This window comes from Toxotes jaculatrix, chromosome 7, assembly GCF_017976425.1.
Source record: "Toxotes jaculatrix isolate fToxJac2 chromosome 7, fToxJac2.pri, whole genome shotgun sequence".
NCBI lineage: Eukaryota > Metazoa > Chordata > Actinopteri > Toxotidae > Toxotes > Toxotes jaculatrix.
In genome coordinates this window covers 2,810,492-2,826,673 of record NC_054400.1, presented here as the reverse complement: position 1 = coordinate 2,826,673, position 16,182 = coordinate 2,810,492, and the positions used below count along the sequence as shown (strand labels likewise).

At 41.9% G+C, this 16,182-nt stretch overlaps 1 protein-coding gene across 2 annotated transcripts in view; it reads left to right on the top strand.

The window, feature by feature from the left end:
- Window positions 1–354: 354 nt before the first annotated feature.
- The window catches only part of wdfy3 (WD repeat and FYVE domain containing 3), a 77,925-nt gene continuing 62,097 nt past the window's right edge, over window positions 355–16,182 (top strand). For both annotated transcript variants that reach the window (XM_041041837.1, XM_041041836.1), the window contains exon 1: window positions 355–509. The gene's annotated coding sequence lies outside the window, so the exon portion shown is untranslated. The remainder of the gene's footprint in view (window positions 510–16,182) is intronic.

Below are 16,182 nucleotides of genomic sequence, written 5' to 3'. Positions count from 1 at the left end.
GAAAATAACAAAATGTTGTTCGAGGATATTAAATAGAATTTAAAACTTTTTATGAGCTTATGGAACAAAAGAATTGAAAGGGGAAAAAAACGGAAAAAAGAAAAAGGAAAAGATATCGCCTTAAATCAAGATTTATGGTTTATCCTGTTAGTTCTAAACTAAGAAAGCAGGATTAAATCCTCAGTGTTCCTTAAATCCCTTTCATGAAGTGTTTTTTCCCATTTATCCAACAGATGTCAGGTTTGCCTTTCAGATGGGGCCTGGGTCGGGGCAGAGAGGAGGATGCTGTGTGGAGGAAAAGCAGCGCTGGGACCTGGCTGGGACGAGCTCCGCTTATTTGGATGTTGAGGAAAAATGGCTACCGGCAGAAGGAAGGAGAGGGAGCAGTGTCCACTTTTGGATTAAAGCATCGTTTGTGACATATGGATGTACACGGCGACTTAATTGACACATTGGAGGTTATCATCAGCGCCAGAACCGAAGTATTTTGCCGTAAACGCCGCTTACTGGTAAGTGTGAGGCGGATACACGGAAAGACACAGAGGTCTCCGGAGTCGCTAGCTAGCGCTGTGCTGCTAGCTGCCTAGCATGGGAGTTAGCATAGGCGAGAATGTGCATCTCGGCTTGCGTTAACGTCTCGTTCAGCCGCAGCCGCCTTAAAGCTAATGTTAGCGTGTTGGCAGCAATGTTCAGAGAGACGTCACTTGTAGGCTCTCAGTAATACCAGCTTATTTTTCCGTAGTGCATCTATTGAAGGCCATAGAGTTACAGGAACGTCACCGTTTGTTTAGCTTGACAGTTGTCGTTCAGATGCTGCGATGCTAGTGAGATCAGCTGGTCGCTAGCTAACTGTGGTAAGCTAACGTAGCTGGCAGCTCTTCGGCCACACAGTACAGGTTCGCTGCTGTGTTGTGTTTTCGATCGGTGTCCTTACACGGCGGTGCTCGGTGCGAGAATTTAGCTGATTGCAAACACTGGAAAACACATGAGGACGCGGACCGGTGTAACCCGGGGGCACAGTAACAGTACGTGACGCTGGCCAGATTTATTACTCTACATTAAACATATGAGCGGCTGAACAGGGTCGCTGTACGGTTGTGGTTATCGGTAATAGGCATGGTTTGCTAATAACAAAGTCGCAATGACTGGCATATTTATTGCTGTTACATCGGCCTCATTTCGTGCTTATCGTTCCTGCGGTGTGCCTGATGTGCAACTTACAGTCACCTGTGTGTGGCCACTGGCCAGCGCATTGTTCCCGATTACATGGCTGCCTGTACAGCCTGCTAACCACCTAACAGCTTGTAGGCTGTGGTTCATTGTGGACTATGGTGCGATTGGTGTGTTTACAAACTTCTGTAATGCCTTTGCAGTGTTTACTGTGTTCCTTTGGCGGTGTGGTGAGCTGTGACACAGGCATGGATCATATGATTGAAGTGGTTTTACTTCTGCAGGTTTTATCCTTGCTAGTTATAGACACTGCCCCAGAGAAAGACACTGTATGTCACTAAGTAAATTATGTAAGATTCCAACATCGCATGACTTGGTTAAATATTGTAAAATATATGCATTATCTGTGCAATGTCAGTGTGTGGAGGTCACCTTAAAATTGACCAAAGATCATCTGCTCAAGGGACTGTAGAGAGACCTAATCAGCCACAGCCAACATCTACCTGCTTCTCCTACCTTGAGACAATTTCATGACTGAGATGCTTTGCATGTTGAGCATTAGGTTATTTAATTGGGTCTGAGACACTCTAGTACTGCAATGGCTGTGGGTAACATCTTAATTTTTTCCAATTACATACCTGTTTCTCTTAATAATTCACACTGGCATTGTTAATTTACATCCCCTTCAGTCACACTCGATAGCAAAGTAATAGACGTTACATGCTGCTTAATTGTTTATCCTCATTGTCTCATCCTTTTCACCTGCCAAAAACAACATCATGCCCACTCATAACTCTTTGGTACAGGTGTACAGACCTGGAATGGTGAACATTTCACCCACATAGACTATAATAATATGAATAATTTTCATAGTACTTATGTAATGGAGAAGTCTAGAAAGTAATTATTAATAAAAAAAAAAGAGTGATTTCATAAAATCTAACATTCTAATTAAAACCTCTTTTGACTTTGCAGTTAAAAGTTAAATTGGTTTTCGTTAATGATTATATTACTTCTGGCTTAGCAACCATTGGTTTGTCCAACCTGAATTGTAGCTGAATCTAGTTAAGCTGTTGTGTGAAGGAGCTGTAGTCACTCCCTTTCAGTATATTTGGTCACGTTAAGTAATAATTAAGCATGTCAACACCACTGCTTTAAAGGGAAAGAAGGGCCTAAGCAGACTGACAAATTAATGGCAGCAACCAGTGGAATATCTCTCAGGCGCTGAATGTAGCTTCAGTAAGTCTGTTTACACTATCAACCACCATTGAAAGTAACTGAAAATCATTTGAATGCCCTAATCTAATTTTAAAACCTGATTTGTTAAAGTAGCTGTTGGGCTGCACTTGCCTCTGTAACATTTAGACACAAATTGAGTTTATTTCTGCAAACAGGCCGTGTGTGTTTGCACTGTGAGCAGGACGCTCCCATTTCATGCACTGTTTTTTTTTTTTTAAGTTAGTAAGTACACTAATTGCCTGGTATTTGAGAAATACCACTGGAACAGTTAGCTGTTTGACTAGAATGATTAAATGAGCAATTTGAAGCTGATATGTTTTTTACTTTAATACAAATATTTGCTACTTTACTACAGATTGCTTCCTTGTTAACAACAGTGGATGTCACAACTTCATGCTTTCAAATAAGCAAAACCAGAAACCCCTTAATCACTGTATTGTAGTTTTCCATAACATGCCCAGGCAGAAATTGCGTTGAACTAAAAAAAGCACAGGCGTTTGATTGTTGTTAACCCCCAGTAACTGAAGTGTTTCATATTAGCCAGCTTTGCTCGGTTGACAAGAGTTTCCAAACAGTGAGTTACAGGCCTCAGTGCTATTAGAAAATAGACTGTTTAGGACATGACGTTTATGTCATTTACGGTGGGAACACGTACTTCAGTTTACTGACATGATGTACTCATCAAGTTACACCCCGTTGTTTAAAAAGCAACTTGAATGTCACACCCAAAACTGTGGAACTCCTTACATATACTGTAAAAGTAGAAAACATGATCCTGCTGTTGGCTGATGGTTAGCATCATGTGTCATTGCCTGTGGTGCTGAGTGACATGTTGAGGTGACTCTCAACCTGGACATAACGACCTCAGAGAAACAATAATGTCACTTGAAAATTCTCGTGGGAAAAAAAAAAAGGTTTGCAAGAGGAAAGAAGAACGAGAAATATGTCTGCCTTCAATTAGTTTGTGAAAGACAAATATTCAGCCCACAAACATTCAAGTTTGTACTGGACTATTATTATTCAAATTTGCGCAATATGTAAAGCTAACATTGTAATACCCACCGGACCTTTTTTTTCCACTACAGAAATTTTTTGTTTTTGCTGTGATTGACTGAGATAACTCAAAACCTGTCTGTAGTTGTTGTGATGAAGTCGTTACCTGTAACCTCAGGGCCGTCCTTTCCCCTGCCTTTCTCCCACTCTGCTTTCAGTGCTAGCAGCCATTGAAACTTATCACCAGTTCAGTCATTCAGCTGCAGAGTTACTCTTCAGGGCAAAAACAAGGGTTGCTGTGACTCACTAAACACATAAAACATTCATTGTCCCTACATCTACAACTGTAGTTTTCTTTGTTATTTGCATATATTTCTCTCCAGGGGGGAATTACAGTAGATATTCCCACAGGTAGGGGCTGAGATAAATACACAGTATTGTGATCTGCGTTGTTTGTGGAGTCTCATGAATGTCAGCAATGCACCAGTCATACCTTTGAATTGGTGTTTCATACTAGGGATTGCTTTTTTTTCTCAGTTCTTAAAAGAAAAAAAAAAGCATGTAAAAATAGTCGCTGAATATCTGGGAATTTATCAGCTCAAGTACCTGGTAAACAAACAAACATTGCAAATCCGATGACCTCAGATAACCTCTGATCACGTTTGAGGGACAGCGCATAACTAAAATGGTGCCTCTAAATATTTTTGATTTGATTTGACTTTATCCATTAGAACACTTGTAATGCTGCAACTAATGGTTTGTTAATTATCTAAGAAGCTATCGATGTTTCTTGTTAATGTGCAAAATCTGATCTATTATATGCCAAAGCGATGTCTGGAAAATGAATATTGTGTCAGACCAGCAGTCTAAAATCTTAAAGTATTTATATTTATTACAATATTATGAAGCAAAGAAAAGCTCTGACAAGCACATATTTGGTGTTTTTAAGTGACAGTTGCATCACTTGTTGCTCGGAGGGGGCGGCTCTATCTGTTGTGAATTATTGGGAACAAGAGAATTGAGAAAAATGTCACACGAGGCCGAATTTTGGGGGGAAAAAAACTGCAAATAAATACAGAGGTTCTCATAAAATGGATGAGACCAAAGCTTTAATTAGCAAAGACCAAAGATTACCATATGGGATTACATTTTTATCTATGCGTTTGTCTCTCTGTGGTGGGATGGGAGCATCAGTGTGTACTCTACACTGTGTGAGGCTCTCGTTATCGATTAAGTGTAGCTGGATAGCTGCATTAAAATCTTGTGGATAATGCAGCACAAGGCCGACGCTAATTTCCCTATCAATGCACCAAGTGAGCTTTCTCAGGCCATGTAAAATGCATCACAAAGAAAGAGACGGCCTGTGTTGTGTTGTGTTGTGTGTGTGTGTGTGTTTTTCACTAAAGATGCCCAGTCAGACACCAGACTTAAGTTATAGTTTACCAGTTGTCGTCTTTCTTGAGCCGAAGCGGTGTGCAGCCTTAAACCAGGAGAGGATAATTCTTAATTAGTCCCCCGGGGAACGGCCTGCACGTCATGAGAGCCAGCAGAGCGCTGAAATCACTGTCAATACACACATACGAGAGTATGCACATACACTACATGTGTACGTGCTCAAAGTTTGTCACATACATGTACACATAAAGGTAGATATTGGATTATAATGAGTTAATTCGTTCACTGTGGCTCCAGGATGAAGCTGGAAAATTCTGTTGGTGCCATAGACCAACACTATTGTCCAAAAACCACCAAACACATCAAACAGCCACCCTGTTGTTACTTGCGTTGTACATAGACTGTCCTGCTGTCGGAAATACAGCACCAAAATCAGATTAACAAGTCCCTGAAAAGTGTCCCCCAACAAATATATAATATGCTCCTGTTTGAGTTATGTTTGCTAAGAACTACAATGACCAGCTGTTAAAGGAAGTTACAGAAACTGTACATGTGTGACTCGTTTTAAAGATTAATGTCCGCAGAAGGAACCAGTGGGCTTGGGGCTGAAGTCAGACAGTAATGAGAGACAGGCTTACGCATCGTTGGTTTGGGTCTTTTCAAGGGATTTGTGGACAATAAGAGAAATAAAGAATGGTGCCAGCTTACCCTTTAATTATTTTTTTCATACTATAAAATCAACAGCAGTTTCATGAATTATAGAGCGGGTCACTCAAAAGTTTCACCATTCGACTTCATGCAGCATTTTCTTTAAAGACAATGTGAATTAAAGGGAGGACGTTGTGTCCTGAAGCTGGTTCTCTCAGCCTCAGGGTCAGAGGGCAGATCATAAATGACACTGGTGAGATGGGTTCAGTACTATCTGCTGCACTGGTAGTGTTGTGTCATTGGACAGATTGAAGCGCTATTTTCCCAGCTCTGTTTATTGCGGCAGTTTAATTGGCTGTGACTTTCACAGACTGCGCTCCACCCGGCTCCGGGTGGCAATAACCGTTGGGATGCTTGACGATCCTAAACGTTTGTGATCACATGTGTGGTTTATTGTTATTGGAGTTGAACAACAAAACTATTTGATTTGCATTGCTCATGAACACATTGCATTCTGTTGTCAGCTTCTCTGTCAAGTTGGCGTAATGAGTGCAGAGAAGAGTTCAGACCACATCCTAACTTCAGAGTCAGTGAAGTTGCTGAGAACCCCTCAGGCTTTTAAAACACAACAGGTCTCTCCGGCTGCAGTTAAGCTTCTGGTACTGCAGATTTTCTCACTTTCTTGTGTATATTCAGCCTTGGCTCTGGTGCTATGTTGAGTAGGAGATTGCATAGCAGGCTTCATTCAGTGATGTGGATGATCTGCTTTCCCCGCTGGCCTCATTTCCATATGGCCCAGTGTGTCCCTGCTGGAAACCACACTTCCAGTATCGTCTTAGTGAACCAGAAGGCTCTCTGGTTCTCAGAATGTTCCAATACGGTCTCTGGGAGAGGGCTTTTGAACCTAGGTTGAGAAAATCTGAAATTCTTCTTGTTGCAGCAGTGAATTTGAGTATGCAGGCTTATTCTGTGGGGCTGCATCTAAAGGTTATTTTCACTCAGTCAGTTGTTAGTTAATCTGACAATGTTTGGTCTTTTAACAATATAGAAAAGAGTGAAAAATACCAATTACTATTTCCTAAAACTTTTTCTGTTCCCTATATGTTTCTCAGAAAGCACCTGATGTCATAATTATGCAAAGTTAATGTGAACCCGGTGAGCCCGGACATACATAATGATAGCTAAATCCCCCAAAAATGAATTTTTAATGGTGCCTGCTGCTGTGGGTTATGCATGTCCCCCCCTCTTTTCCTGTTCTAAATGGTATGTTCCTCTCAGTGTGTCGGCCATAGCCCCCCCCCCCCCCCCCCCTACACTCCACCTTCCCTCCTCTTCCTCCAAAGCCCTGTACACCCCACCCGGTGTCAGGGGGGGATCAGCTGTGCCAGTCCCGGCAGGCCACACACACACAGTACGCTGGCTGGCAAACAAAGCCCCTGGCACTGCCAATGAAGACGAGCCATGCCTCCGCGCTTAGCCGCTCCTCTTCTCACGCCTCCGTGAGGGGAAGGCATGACACCATTGTCGTCGCCTTCCCTTATCAGAAAGACGACGCTTTTTTGAGGAAGAGGAGTCGGTCCTGGTGTTTAGTGGATTATTTTTCTCTCTTCTGCTGCCGATGAGTTGAGATGCTGGCAGAACGCAGAGAGAACAGCAGGTAGGGAAAATCAAGAGCTGGGTGCTGAGCCTGTCTCCGCGGCGACCGCGGGTCTGTTAACTGTTAACTGGCAAGGCTGACCCCGGTGGATGTGGCATGTTTATATTGTTATTGTGGATGTATAACCATTTCCTCTCAGTACCAGTGTCAGGCTCATTTCCATGTTAGTTAACAGTTATGCTGTTTGGTAGATGCTTACAACCATAGTCTCATAATAAGCTTCGATTACCATCGTTAGCACCATCAAACAGTGAGCTCTGTAACAGCCGGTGCCACTGTATCTGCAACAGAATACCCCGATGTCTTTGGAGCTATTGGGTGCTGGATTAAAAAAAGAAGCACAGGCTCAGCAGGGCAACCTTTGTACAAGTGTAAATATCAGAACAGGCATTTGGTTCCTTTTGTGTAAAGTTGTAGGTCTTTTTACTCATTGCCACAACGTAGAACATCTTTGAATATAGCTCGCCTGGGTATCGAGTGGAACAGAATGCTTGCTGAAATATTTTCCTTGAGAGTATCACTGATTTTTAACCTGAAACATCTAGTGCCAACTGATGAAATTAGCGAGCACAGTTTACAGGTTGCTATACTTTATAATGCTTAATAATGTTTTTCAGTTCTTTGTGCCTCCGTTGCAAGCAGCATGTGAATGACTCGTGACCAAGACAAAAGCAAAGATGGAGAAGTCGGTATGTCTGATGGGAAGGGAAAGAAAAGAAATTCAGAGTTCATATTCTGTGAAAAGTTTGCTTTGGGATGGTGGATTACCTTAGGGTTGAAGCTGTACATACGGAGGTGGATAAAGGTGGATACCATTCAATGATCTGACCAACACATTAGCTAAAAAAAAAAAAGGATGGGCTTTGGCTTTTGTCAGTGACCTGTCACATAAATCCACATTCACAGTAGCTGCTGCACCTCAGCAGTCACCAATTTACAGTGATGAATGTTTTTCAGCCCGGACAGAAGAGACACAGGTAGAATTAAGTCTGTGACTGGTGGTAACAGGCTGTGATGGTGACACCCCAGGCGTTGTTTACCGAGGGCCTAAATAGATATTCAGTGAGGAGGCTGTCAACTCTGGTCCTGCTAGTTCGACACAAAATCATTTCCTGTTCTTCTGGCTCTTGTTACGCTCGTGCAGGTCGGTCATATGAGGTTAATTTAAAAACATGCTGCAGAAGTTAGAAGCTGCTCCAATGTGACTTTATCACTCACAATCCTCTTGATGCTTCAAGCTGTTTTGTGTTTTAAAATGTCAAAGATAATTTGTATATGTACTCGTGGTTTGTCAGCTAATAAAGAGAAGTATCTAATTGTAGGTTACTGTATGTGGCACAGTGGTTTGCACAGGAAATTATCAGCAGCAGTCAAAATGTACCAACATTTGGCTGGAGATTGGTGTGAATTCACCACCCAGCCTGCGTAGCTTTTTTTTTTTTTTCCAATTTTCATTTTGTTTTACAAGTTTTGTTTTTATCTAACACCTGTCAACCCAGTTTTTTTTTTTTTTTCTCTTCTCTGTGGAGCACCGCGGCTTCCACCTACCACCGTACACTGTCAGACAGGAGACGTTTCTGTGATTACATCACCTTCTCCAGAGGAACAACCGCACAGGCCTTTGAAGAGTTGGGCTTTTCCAGGGCATTAGCTGCCTTCATCTCCCAGGAGTTAGTTCTAACTCTGTGAGACGTTCATTGAAGCTGGCGTCCGCTTAAAGAGAATTCTTTGAAAAAGACTGGAGGGCCAAGAAAGCAAGCTTAGTTCCCCTCTATATAGGAGTCAACATTCCATTGATGCCACGGACTTATTTTCTTTGCTTCAGCTAAGACGAGACATGGTTTGATGCTGTTTTTCCTCAAAATGATATTGGTAGTAGTATGATCAGGGATGCAAACTTGTTTTCTGTCCAATACTCTTAAAAGTATCATTAGCTTTAAGTTGGTAATCACTTTGTTTGATGTTGGTGCTGCGGGTTTCTAATCCTCATCAAAGCCGCTATCTTAATCCTCCGCGCTGTGTCGCCGCCCCCTGAGGTTGATTGAGTATGCAGTGAGCTGTCTGCTCGTATAGGTCAACATGCTGGACATTCAAATTCACATCAGGGCTGCAAGGACGAGTAAATGGGCCGACGAGGTCTAAACTTGTTTGGTTTTATCGGGATATATAAAATTATGTGTCGCAGACAAAGCTGCTCAGTGGTTGTGTTCAAGTTAACAGTGGCATCATGTGGACTCTGTGCTAGGAATCTAAATTAGTTGTGCTCATAGATTTCAGTCCTTCTGATCTGTTTCCAGCTTTCTTCAGGTGCATCCAGTCCTCTCCCAACACATTCTGGATCAACAGATAAGATGGCTTCATGTATCTGAAGGAAGTACAGTGGATATAAATCATCTACACACCCTGTTTAAAAGGCTGGTTTTGCAATGTAAAAAAAAAAAGAAAGCAAGTAAATAATTTCAGAGCTTTCTCCACCTTTTTTACTGCCTATGAGCTGTAAAAAAGTGAAAAGCAAACTGAAATCATTTAGGAAAAAAAAAATTAGTATAAGTGTGCACACTCTCTTATAAAGGACCCTTCGCTAAGCCCCGCCTAGCATTATCAAATATATCTTTTAGCCAATTTGCTGGCAAAACTAAACTATCCCGGTTTTCCGTTTGTTTAAAGCGCGCCAGCTTATTGCTCACATTGTGTAACTTAAAATTAATATTCAACTGTCTTTGTTTGCAAAGTTAGCTGACTTTATTTAGCGTCTTACCTTGGACCAGATGAGGGAGTTTTTGTTGATCTTCGATGGATTGAAAACAATCACTGTGTTCTATAGTAAAACACAGTGAAAACAATCATCAGCAAGTAAAATGTGGCACAATAGTGACATTACGAAGAACAACACATCCCTCCATAACTGATGAAAAGAGATAAAAAAGGAGAAAAGTGGTGGGGGAGGCTGCCAGGAGGCCTACGGCAACATTAAAGGAGCTGCAGGAATTTCTGGCAAGTAATGGTCGCACCCTACCTGTGGCAAAAATCTCCTTTATTCTTTATATGTATGGGCTGAGGGGTAGGATGGCAGAAAAAAGAAGCCTTTTCTCATAAGAAGCTGCCGTGTAGGCTTTTTATATCCACTGTAAGAGTGCTCTGTTGCCAAAGGTGTGGGCATGTTGTTTTTCCTGGCCACGTTTCCAGATTTGAAATTAAAAATGGATCATATTAACTTAGAGACAGACACATTAAATGAAACACTCCCCAAATCAGATCTATGTAAATGAGAAAACAGAGGAAACATAAGGAGAAATAATAATAATAATCATCATCATCACATTTACTCCTAAGACTTCCATACACTGTCCTCTTAATGTGACCTCTTAGCGACTTGGTTATCATTCAGACAATGTCAAATGAAAACAGATGGTGAATTAATGCCGTCTTTCAGACTTATTTTCAAACTTATTTTCCATGTCTCTTAGATCCAGTTTTGACTGAGCACAGTGCTGAAAGAGAGCTGCAACCAGAGCTCGAAACGATGCGTCTTAGGACCAGGTCGTGTGGTTTTATGACGCTCGCTGCTTACCAAATAGGTGGAGTGAGTTGTAATCCTGCATGTGTCTGCGGATCACTGCCTCCCCTTTTGTTGATTTTCCAGCTCAGCCTTATGCTGAGTCTTATGACATGTGTTTGCCCCAGTTTGTGGTCCCGGCCCTGCTGCGCTCCGACTCTACCATTCTTTCAGCACTCTTGCCTGTTTCAGTGACTCTCTGTCACATAGGGCCCGGTACAGCAGCGTTAACAGTCAGCATTGTTCCGAGATAAATGCTGGCTTTCATCTGCGTCAAGGATACGTTACAGTACAGAGAAACAGGTGGGACATTTCATCTTGAATACAGCTCACAGGAGAATTCTGGTTTAATTAAAAATAAATAAAATAAAATAATAATTATTATATATAGAGAGAGAGAAAGAGAGAGTGTGTTTTAGCGACGTTGTCATGTTCCCAGATCACAGCCATTACTTTGGTGACTGCAGTGTTATCATAACCCATAGGTACGATAGCCAAATCTTTCAAAATAAAATCCAGGGTTTTCCATTGGAAAAGGTTTTCTGTTTTCTGCTAAGTGAACCATGTGATCCATGTGTCACCTACTGAGCTCAATCAGACAGATCCTAATGCATATTTTCTCCTTAGTAAAGTATTAGATGACAGTAGGAAACAGTTGCCTCCCTCAAAAATGACATTTCACTTCCTGTGTCAGGTAAGCCACCGAGGTTTTTATAACAATGGGATAACTTCTTGTGATGTTAGCAGAAGCTCTCCTTCTTTCAGGTGATGCACGGCACCTCCACTGTCAAACACTGTGAGAAACTTAAAGAGACTAAGGACTTACGTTTTAAAAAAAACGGAAAACAGAAACACCAAATTATGTTTTGCTAGATAGGTTGATATAGCTTTATGCTTGTGATCAAGGTTTTTCTGGGTATATTTATTTCACCATTTATACCTAGAAGCACCAAAGATTTATTATTCAGGACAAAGCATGTGCAACTAAGGCATAGTACTTAATTTTGCATTTTATAAATTCATTTATTCATTTTCCACATGAATAATGGCTCCTGTAACCACTCCGGACGACCTTCACTTTTTCTGGCAGAGTTGAAGGCAGGATTGTCCAGGTTAGAATCAGGATCTATTTTTAAAATTTCTCCAGGTCTCAGTGAGTGAAGCCCGATTTTCCAAACTCCCCAAACAGATGCAAGTCTCTTCTACTTAGCAGAAACCAGTAGAAGGAGCTTCTACTGGTTTCTGTGCTCCTTCCTGTTTCATAGTGAAACTTGCAGCTTTAAACAGTGACTCAGGAACCTGGCCCAGTGGTCTGGATATTTTTAAACTGGCCACAGGCCAACCATTTCTGCTTCTGGATTCTCAGTTTTAGACATCCAGCAAGACTTTCTCCTTGACTGGCAGCTTTTCAATGAGCTTGTCTGTGGCTCAGTCTGAGTTTCCATTTTAGCCAACAGCTGAAGACCGGCTTTTCTGCTGATGCTGCTGAGGCTACATCTTGATCGCTTTATAACCCCACTCCTGGTGTGCTGGCTGCGTAAAGTGTGCAGCAGATCTGTGGCTTTTTCTCAAAGCCTTTGGCCAGTTATACATGTCCCTCTTTGTTTTACTACTAGCAGTGGCCTGTCCATTCATCCGGTGGAGGATTCCGATTGTTTTATTTATGATAAGGACCGTTATGTGGGTTGTGTGGATTATTAAATGGTATAAATGAGAAGAAAGGGTGTAGTATATATATATATGTGTATCAGCACAGAAAGGGGAAGGATGTTGGCAGCTGAGTGAGCTGATTAGGCTGCAGCAGTGCTGAGAATATCTCTCTCATCAGTGTTATGATGTGTAATAATAGTAATCAGCTCTTTCCTCCATAAACATATTCTTGATAAGACAGTCTAAGGATAAAACATTGGTCTGTATTAATGTGGTTGTTTCTTGTGTCCCATTGATGAGCTCCAGTGAGTTACCACTCCTTAACTGTTCTTAAAACACAGTTGACGTCTGCTGAAATTTTCAGCAGCATGTACAGAAAATAGTTTTCCCTTTTTTGTGTAATTTCCTGTTCTGACCGTAACAAATTGCTGACTCCGTCTCTGACAGTCAAAAACCAGGAGCCATTTTCTCGTGAAAACAGAACTGTTCCTCGGGAAAACCCTGTAGCTCAGCTTATCCTGTCTGTGCAGTTTGCAGTTTCCTCGCATCATGGTGTCATGGTGTTGTTTGTTGATAATGACATAATCTCAGTTGGCTTACATTAAAGGCGACAAAACAAACCGGATAAAACTTTGATTATCGGCTGTCGCATAAACAGTGGCGGCCATTGTAAACCATTGTAAACACCCCCTCTGGCTGCAGATTCTGTGCTTGATCTGTCCCCACAGTAATACTGCTTTTTCAACTTCACACGTTCTAACTTAAGAACTAGAGTCCAGTTTAGATTTTAGTTTAATGCCTCTCTCAGTGAACAGTGAAGTTAATCAGACCCTGCCCTGTAACTTCCTCTGGCTGAACAGACTTAACGTTCTGCTGTCACTTCCTCTTATAAACAGAGTAAACGAGAAGTAGTGGTGTGTTAACAGTCAAGATATAGAGATTTTTCTTTTTTTTAGCTTTAAAAAACTTTAATGTGCCTGAAGCATAATGACGATGTGCTGCATCTCAGACCTTCAGTGTCTTTGTGTTATATATTGCCTCATATCTGATTTATTGCTTCAGAAATCTGTGAAGCTCACCTCAATATATTATATAGAATAAGTACCTATAAGTAGACTTATAAGAATAATTACTTATAAGTAGAATAAGTCATCTGTAAGCCTGTCACTGAAAACAAAAATCTCCCGTCACATGTTCAGCAAACTGTATCGGTCCCTGCTGCAGGCAGGGGTATGATTCTGTTGTTTTGGGAGGATATATACTGTAGTGTTTTCTCTCTCGCCTTATCTCAGACAGGCAGAGCTGGTGGTTTGTAGGAGCTGGATAGTGGAGTATATCGCTGCCAACACAGGCTGTATTGTAAATGTCAAACCCCGAGCCTTTCAGGTCTTGTCTCTTTTGGTCTCCATCATGTGACCAAAACGTGTCTGAGATTAACCCAACGTCCGACCTGTATTTTCTTATAAAATTTCCCTTCAGACGGAATAAAGAAGCCCAAAGCACTGACGTGACAGAACTAATTATGTAACTCACGGGATGATTATGTCAGCATTTGTCATTTCCTCTGATTTTTGTGTTTCAAATCATTTCCCGTTGAGTGATATGTGCAACAGTTAATTCCAATAAACGGAGTCCGTGTATAGTGAGCGGTTGCGCTTCCTGTGCAATTACACAGCAAAGTACTGACCAGGTGAAGGGGTTCGATCCCTTGAGACTATCCACGCTAAAAATGAACGACCGCACTCATGGGCAGCGTCAGGCACTTTATATAAAAGCAAATGGCAGATGTTAAATTGGAATTGCAGTTTGGTTGTGAGTTCACGCAGAGGGCAGCCCTGCTGTCTGGGCAAAATGAGTTACCAAAGCCGTCAGTCTGGAGTAATTCTGTTAGTGCCACAGATGCCACGTTCCTGTAAATGAGAATAACACTTGGAAGCTTCTTTGGAACTGTGTGTGTGCGTCTCTCTTCCATTATGTTGCTTTTCACATTCTTGCTGTCTTTTATGACAGTCTGTAAAGGAGGAGAGAGGGGGGACGAGGACAAAGTAGATGTGGGTTATTGAGATGCCAGTCATGGAAAAGCAGAACTTGAACAAGAAAGCCCTCCGCAGAAGGCAGAGTTCAGGGGACTCCTAATTATCGTCCTACTCTGCTGTGAAATGGCAGCCAGAGTTTGGTGCTTGGTGAAAGGCCTTAAGGTCATCAAATTAGTGAGAATTTAGTGTGTTGTGAGCATGTTTTCGCACAGTAAATATTGTGTGTTCAGTGAATCAGAAAATAAGCTCAGTTGAAAGCTTTGTGTGACGGTGGGACCAGAGAAACAAGGTGAAATCTGTGTGTTTCTTCGTCTTGGTAATGAAAATTTCATGCCAGTTTAGCCGTTAAATTTGAACATGTCTTTGTCACAAATAAATTATTGTATGTATTGATTGATTGGCATATCGGCGTTAATTGGAAATAATGATTTTAGCCCAAAACACCCCCGAACCTTTCAAGAAAAATGTGCATGACAGGCACAAGAATAGAACACTCTGGAGTTGTTGTTTACATGAAGAGAGGAAATGAACAGAGCCAGCAGCACAGAGAGGCAGCCTCAGTCACATCATTCAAAATCTTCCTTCTCTGGCATGCTGTCAGGTCTGTGGACTTTAAAAAAAAATACCCTAATATCTCCAAAGTGCCAGCAATTGTGATATCACAACAACAGAATCAAATTTATACACAGCCAACAGATGGAGAAGCTTGCCAAGAGTGAATTAGCCTGCTCAGACAGGCTCTTACCCCGAGGGTGGCTGGTTTGAATCCAGATTTGTTTAGACCTCACATAAGTGGCTGCGGCGGGGGAATGAAAAATACTTTGCAGTTCCTCGGTAGCTGCTTCTGAGGAGCCACTGAGCGCTACGCTGCCCCGTGGTGCAGAACACGGCTTTATTGGCAGGTGTGTCCTTCACTGTAGGTTGTTTCTCCATACCCCCAAACAGTGTTGATAAATATATGGGTTAGCAAAACGTTCGGCCTGACCGGCATGTGTAGAGCACCTCAACAGGCAGCGAATTAACAGTGAGTTAAAAGCCTTTGTTTTGTTTTGCTTGGCTTGCAGAGAGTACTGTATATTTGCCCCAGGGACAAAGTTTGGTGGCATGAATACACCATGGACTTACAGAGAGTGGGTGTGTCTCTGTATCAGAACTGTCCTTCATTGCCTGTTATCTCATTATATGTCCACAAGTTGATCAGGGATGCAACCTTGGCCAGGATATTTTTATATGTACCCGATGTTCAGATGTAAACAACGTCCCATTGTTTGAGAAACTGTCTTGTACAGTCATTTACACCTACGGCAATCCAGTGCGTTTGAGCCTGATATGATTTCAAAAGTAGGACAAGCTTGCAGCTGATGAGTAACCGACCTTGATAGTGTGAAAGAGTCCAATGGTCTGAGCGATCGTGCTGTCATCAGAGGTGTAACAGAGCACACTGGTAACTCAAGAGTGGCTATGAGTGTGATGGAGAAAGGAAAGGAAACGAGGGCTGAGGACAGAGGTTCAAAGGTTTTTTCATATCTTATATACCAGAGCAATGTTTTTTTTTTCCCATAATGACCCACATCTCTAGATGCTCTTACTCTATCATGTTTTTCTCTCCTTCAGTCACTGGTGCCAGTGTACCCTTGAGCAAGGTACAGGGTGCAGTGCAGTTGGTGGAAAAGGAAGCTCGTGTTGAGGTTGATGAGCAACTTTTTTTTTTCGCTGTTCCAGTCTGCCGATTCTGTTTTTATCGCCGGATGTTTATCTGTGTTGTATGTAGGCTTTGCTGCTCGGTGAAGTCTCCTAGCAACCATCTTAAAGCTGGTCTGGAGGGAACTGGATGTGTG